The sequence below is a fragment of the Microtus ochrogaster genome, chromosome 17 (genome assembly GCF_000317375.1).
Source record: "Microtus ochrogaster isolate Prairie Vole_2 chromosome 17, MicOch1.0, whole genome shotgun sequence".
Lineage (NCBI taxonomy): Eukaryota > Metazoa > Chordata > Mammalia > Rodentia > Cricetidae > Microtus > Microtus ochrogaster.
This window is the reverse complement of record NC_022019.1, coordinates 19,217,160-19,223,480: the sequence shown is the minus strand read 5'-3', so window position 1 is coordinate 19,223,480 and position 6,321 is coordinate 19,217,160. Positions and strand designations below refer to the sequence as shown.

Below are 6,321 nucleotides of genomic sequence, written 5' to 3'. Positions count from 1 at the left end.
GCACAAGAGAGCTCAGACAGAAAGAAATCTTGCACGGAAATCTGAGCATGAGCCTTTCTGTCCATTTAATCCCCCAGTACAGTAACTGTAGTCCTGAGGACCCTGACAGTGACTTTACTGATACAGTGGAAGGTGACCCAGAGGATTCCCATTTCCAATGGGGAGGCCGACCTTTAACATACCAGATAATTTTAGTTTATGACAGCGGTTCTCAACCTTCCTAATGCTGCAGCACTTTCACACAGTTCCTCATGTGTGGAGACCCCCAACTATAGAACTATTGCCTTGATACTCCACTACTGTAAGTTTGCTCTTGTTATGAATCCTAACGTAAATATCTGATATGCAGGACATCTGATACGTGACTTCCAAAGAAGTCAGGACTCAGGCTGAGAAACACTGGTTTGCAGTAGATACTGTGAAAGGGTGAAGGCAGCCTCACAGGGCAGCCACTGAAACTTTCTCTAAGGAGAGCAACGCTTTAGCTAAACACCAAGGGATGACAAGGAGAACACAGGAGCTCTGAAATAGTGAGGACTAGAAGGTCTCTGAGGAGCCAGGGTATCATGCGACAATACTTTCCTGGGGGACACTATGCAGGGTCATCTACTCACCCCCCATAGGAGCCGCTACAGACCAAAGTACAGACACCACCAAAGTCTAACTTGGTGACCCAATGAGTCTTATTGGGGTTTACCTAGAGGAGGGTACATGGGTGAGGGATTACATACAAGGAGCAGAAACGGCTCAAAGACAGATGCTCCACTAACGCCCACGCCAGCATGGGAGACGGCTCACAAAGCTGGGAACCTGGAGCACAATGCACAGTCTGCTGGAAGCTCAGCGGGTTGAACAGTGTCCTTTCCAAATGACTCTGATTCCAAACCTCTTTCAGGAAGCTCAGCTGGTCTCAGAGGCTTCTTGGCAGCTTTTATTGCTCTCTCTGGGAGGAAGGGGCATAGAGAATCTTGTCAGTTTGGGGGACTTCCTGAAACTATTTTCATAGCCTAAACACACCACGCACACACACACACACACACACACACACACACACACACACACACACACACACACACCACGCACACAGTTTAGATCCAGATTCTGCATATGAGAGAAAACAGTTGTCTCTCTGAGTCTGGCTTGTTTGACAACATAGTGATCTATGTGACTCCAACCATTTTTCTGCGAGTATTGTGATTTTCTTTTTCTTTATGAAAAAAATTCCATTGTGCAACATCCATTCTCTTTATCTGCTCATTTTATGCTGGAAGAAGTCTACGCTGGTTCCATTTCCTATTTATTGCAAGTGCAGATGTAATAACAATAGAAAGGTCTTGTGGCTCAGGCTCAGGAGTTACCAGCGTAGCTTGGTCAAACGATAGCTCCGTTTTCAGTGTTTCAGAAGGATGCTCAAGGCTGCATGTCGCCAGCTCTGTGGACTGTTACTTTCCCACACACCCTCACATTCATTGGTGTCATTCGTCTCTTTCACACTTTTTAAAAAGAATTCCTTTTAATGTTTGAATGTGTGAGTATGGTTGTCTGCCCATTCATGCCGGTGCCCATAGAGGCCAGAGGCCTCTGAAGCTGGAGTTACATGTAGGTTGTGAATTTCTTGCCAGGCATGCTGGGAACTGAACTTGAGTCCACCGAAAGAATGAGTGTGTGCTCTTAACTGCTGAGCCATCTCTCTGGGTCCTTTCCGTGTGTGTGTGTGTGTGTGTGTGTGTGCATGTGTGTGTAGACAAGCATGCCTACGCATGTATGTGAAGACCAGAAGAGGACACTAGGTGTCCTTCTCTGTCTTAGATAGGATTTCTATTGCTGTGATGAAACACTATGACCAAAGGCAAGTTGCAGGGGAGGAAAGGGTTTATTGGGCTTACACTTCCACATTGTAGCCCATCACTGAAAGACGTCAGGATGGGAACTCAAGCACGGCAGGAACCTGGAGGCAGGAGCTGATGCAGAAGCCATGGAGGGTGCTCCTTATGGCTTGCTCAACCTGCTTTCTTACAGAACCCAGGACCACCAGCCCAGGGATGGCACCACCCACAATAGGTAACTAAGAAAATGCCCCACAGCTGATCTTTTGGAAGTGTTTTCTCAGATAAAGTTCCTTCCTTTCAGATAGCTACTTTGTGTGTCAAGTTGACATAAGACTACCAGCACACACTCCTATCCCCCTATTTCCTCCCTTAACCTGGAGCTATGCTGGTAGCCAGCAGTCCCAGCGCTGCCCCAGTGTCTGCCCCCACAGGAACATTCAGCCACGCCTGGATCTTGTATGATGCTGGGGATTTGAACTCAGGCCCTCATGTTCAGTACTCACTCTCCCAGTTCTCTTTTTTCTTTTTTCTCATACATACACACATTTATTTATTTATTTATTTATTTATTTATTTATTTATTATACAATATTCTGTCTGTGTGTATGTCTGCAGGCCAGAAGAGGGCACCTGACCTCATTACAGATGGTTGTGAGGCACCATGTGGTTGCCGGGAATTGAACTCAGAACCTTTGGAAGAGCAGGCAATGCTCTTAACCACTGAGCCATCTCTCCAGCCCCCACACTTTTCTGTTTTAAGATTTATTTTAGTGTAAGGGTGTTTTACCTGCATGCATGTTGTATGTACACCATGTTTGTGCCTGCTGCCCTTAGATGCCAGAAGACGGCACTGAATGCCTTGGAACTAGAGTTACAGATGGTTGTGAGTTGCCATGTGGGTGCTGGGAATTGAACTCACTCAGGTCCTCTGCAAGAGCAGCCAGTTCTGTTAAACACTGAGAAACCTCTCTAGTTCCTGTTTTTTAAAAATATTTATTTTTATTTTATGTGTGAGTGTTTTGCCTGTGTGTACATCTGTGCCCACTGAGGACAGGAGAGGGCCTGAGAATTCCCTACAAGAGCAGCCAGTGTTTTTAATTGCTGAGCCATCTCCCTAACCCCTATAAATTTGATCCCCCACCACCTTTACATGTCCCATTCATTCTAGTCTTAGTTTCTTTAGGATTTTTATCAGGAAGGGGTGGTGACCTTTGTGAAGGCAATTTTCTGCATCTCCTGAGAAGAACGTGTGCTTTCTGTTCTTAAACCATGCTATCTGCACAGTGTGTTCATGGAGTGTGTGTGTTGAACCAACTGTTTATCCTTGGAGGAAACCTTCTTGCTTGCGGTGTGTAATCTTCTTACTGTGTTTTAAGTTCTATTTACAAGTATTTTGTTGAGAATTTTATGTTCACCAGGACAATCAGTCTCTAGTGTTCTTTCTTTTCTCCTTTTGGTATCACGGTAATATTGGCTGCCTAGAAGGAGTTTGGTAGTGTGGCTCCCCTTACTCTTTTGTAGACCAGCTTGAAGAACCTTGCTTTCAGTTCTTCCTAAGTGTTCTAGCTGGGAGGTTACTTCGCACTTCCCAGATGGCCTAAGTACAGGTGACCCAGCAGGAGGGATGCCCTTCAGAGCTCTCAGACTCTGCAGCACTCAAGGGCAGACAGGTGGCTCCAGAGGTTGAGCCATCTGCTGACCCCAGGATCAGGCCTCTCAGACCTCCAGGGCTCTTAGTTGATGAGATCTGCTTCTGGCCATTGGAGGGAGGGGGAGTGTTACGCCACTACTTGAGCCCAGCCTTCTGCAGGAGCTTTTTGGCTTGCTGCCTTATACTCCCCAAAGCTGCAGCCCAGGACTGTCTTCCCCTGGGGCTGTGGAAGGTGAATTCAGGCTCTTAGACTTGTGACTGTATCCTGTCTTTGGGTTCTATAAGTGCGCCTGACTTCCTAGTCACAGAGGGTAACAAAATGGGAGTTCACTGGACAGCTGACCTCTCAACAGAGGATTCTGTCTTACCAAAGACAACAACTTGTGGAGATCCACGGGCTTGTGTGATGGCTAGCCTCTATTCACTGGGGAAAGTGCAAACTTTAACGTCTGCACAGGGCCTTTTCGCCACCCCTGTGCATCACTGTGCACCTCTGCTGGCTTCTTTCCTAGTGCGATGCGTCTTCCTCTTTGAGCTTCCCAGCTGTCCTTGTGCTGCCTTTGGGGATCAACCATTCCCTTTTGGTCAGTAGAGTCTGTTCCTTGGTGTGTGAAGTCTTCTTCCTGACTGGATCACCCGGAGGCAGATTCTAATCTACCATCTTATCTGGCAAGCCTCAAAAGGGGAAGTGTTGTGGAGGTGCTGACTTACAGCTGTAAATTCAACACTTGGGAGGCTGAGATGGGAAAACTGTTGATTCCAGGCCAACCTGGACTTTATAATGCTTCAAGGGCTGGCTTAAACCACAGAGTGAGGCCCTATCAAAAAAACAAAACAAAACAAAATCCAGTTTATAAAAAGTTGAGCTTTGGCACATTACGTTGTTAAAGTTTAACAGGGTTAATAATGAAGCATAGCAAGCAAGTGTTAACCGGTTTAAGTAAAACAGCTATCTTATTTGTACTCTTCTCTTAGTTAGGGTTTCTATTGCTGTGAAGAGACACCATGAACATGGCAACTCTGGAAAGCATTTAATTGAGGTGGCTCACAGGTTTAGAAGTTTAAGATTACCATCATGTTGGGAAGCAAGGCAGCGTTCAGGCAGATAAGGTGCTAGAGATGGAGCTGAGAGTTCTTACATCTTGACTGGCAGACAACAGGAAGTAGTCTGAGACACTGGGCATGGCTTGAGCATAAAGGAGATCTCAAAGCCAACCTCCACAGTGACACTCTTCCTCCAGCAAGACCATAGGTGCTCCAACAAGACCATATTCCCTAACAGTGCTATTTCCTTTGAGGGGCATTTTTTTTTTCAAACAACCACATTCTACTCCCTGTTCCCCAAAGGCTTGTAGCCATTTTGTAATGCAAAAAAATGCTTTCAACCCAACTTCAAAAATCCCCATAGTCTCATATAACAGTCTCCTTAGAGAGACCCGGTCTAAAGAAGGACAAAGATGGCAGGGGTGTCTATACAGGGGATATTACTAACATCCAATAAAGCAATAGCGAGCAAAATCAATCATCAGGAAAAGCAGATGAGGCCCAAGTTCAAGGACCGTTTATCAACAATAGCTCCATAGAGGGGAGGAGGACAAAGAGCCAGGGGATGGCAGGGAAGGAGTAGGCACGGAAAAGGGCTTCCGAGGGATCCCGAAGCCCAGGGAGGAGCTTGACCTTCACGAGGCAGCCAGAGGGTGACTTGTCCAAGATTATGTCAGTACTTCGTGAGTCCTTACACGACCGACAGTCATGCCAATTAATTTTCCTTTCTGAGTTTCCCTGGGCATGTCTCCACTCCTTTGGATAATTGCTATCCCAGACAGCAGAGATGAAGGAGGCTGTCTTATCCAGAACAGATAGAAAGCTAGTGCCTTGCTCATCACTTTCGCGGCTGAGGATTAAAGGGCTTTGGTTATCTGGGGGGATTAGTCAGTGTTGATTGTGATGATTTAGGAAGCCCCGGGCTGCCATCTGATGACACGCGTAGGCTGACTTCAAGCTATTTAACTTTTACTGCTCTGAGGGCAAGTGGTACAGAGGGAGGGGGCATGGGCAGGGAAGAAGGGAACCTGGAATTGTCGAGATTTCTTTCATCTGTGATCTTCCTTGCCTCCTTTGCATTCTCCTTTCTCCCTTCCCCTTCGTACCCAATCCCTGAGCACACTCCCCAGCATCTCCCATAGCCCAGGCTAACTTTAAGCTTACTGTGGCATGAACTGCCCTTCCTGCTTCAACTTCAGTGCCAGAATCACAAGTGTGCGCTATATACCTGGTTTATGTATGATTTTTCTAGTATGTAAAATAAAGGTTTGAGTTTTTCATTCATTCAACAAATGTCTTATAGGCATCTACTATGTGCCAGATACTCTTCTGCCCACCGTATAGTTATTTTGAAAACTCAGTCAAAAAGCATAGGTGAAGATGCTTAGTACAGTGCTTAGAATCAACTGGGAGCTGATTGTATCAGCTTTTCTGCCCAAGAGGCTTTGTGACTAGAATTAGATGGATATCTGAGCCATTATTGGGTCAGGCCTACAATGGGTCAAGGCATTCATAGCGTTTGTGATATCAGGATGTTCTACAAAAGGATAGAATTAAAGAATTGGTTGAATTGGGTATTCAAGAATTTAAAAAAAAAAAACCTACTATTTTAAGATGCATTTTGAAGCAGTGAAATCAAAGGCAAAAGATTGTCCAGGGGAAAGCAAAGCAGGCCCATGTCAAGGTGGTTCTGGGAATCTTCAGAGGACGCAGTGAAGCACATTGGAAACATGAGTGCGGTGCTTTGTCTAGAACACTGGGAACACGAGTGCGGTGCTGTCTAGAACATCGGAAACA

At 45.9% G+C, this 6,321-nt stretch overlaps 1 long non-coding RNA gene across 1 annotated transcript in view; it reads right to left on the bottom strand.

Moving 5' to 3' along the window:
- Window positions 1-679: 679 nt before the first annotated feature.
- Window positions 680-6,321, bottom strand: part of LOC113457034 — a 55,743-nt gene continuing 50,101 nt past the window's right edge. Inside the window, exon 3 of the long non-coding RNA XR_003377691.1 lies at window positions 680-943. This is a non-coding gene — a long non-coding RNA (uncharacterized LOC113457034). The remainder of the gene's footprint in view (window positions 944-6,321) is intronic.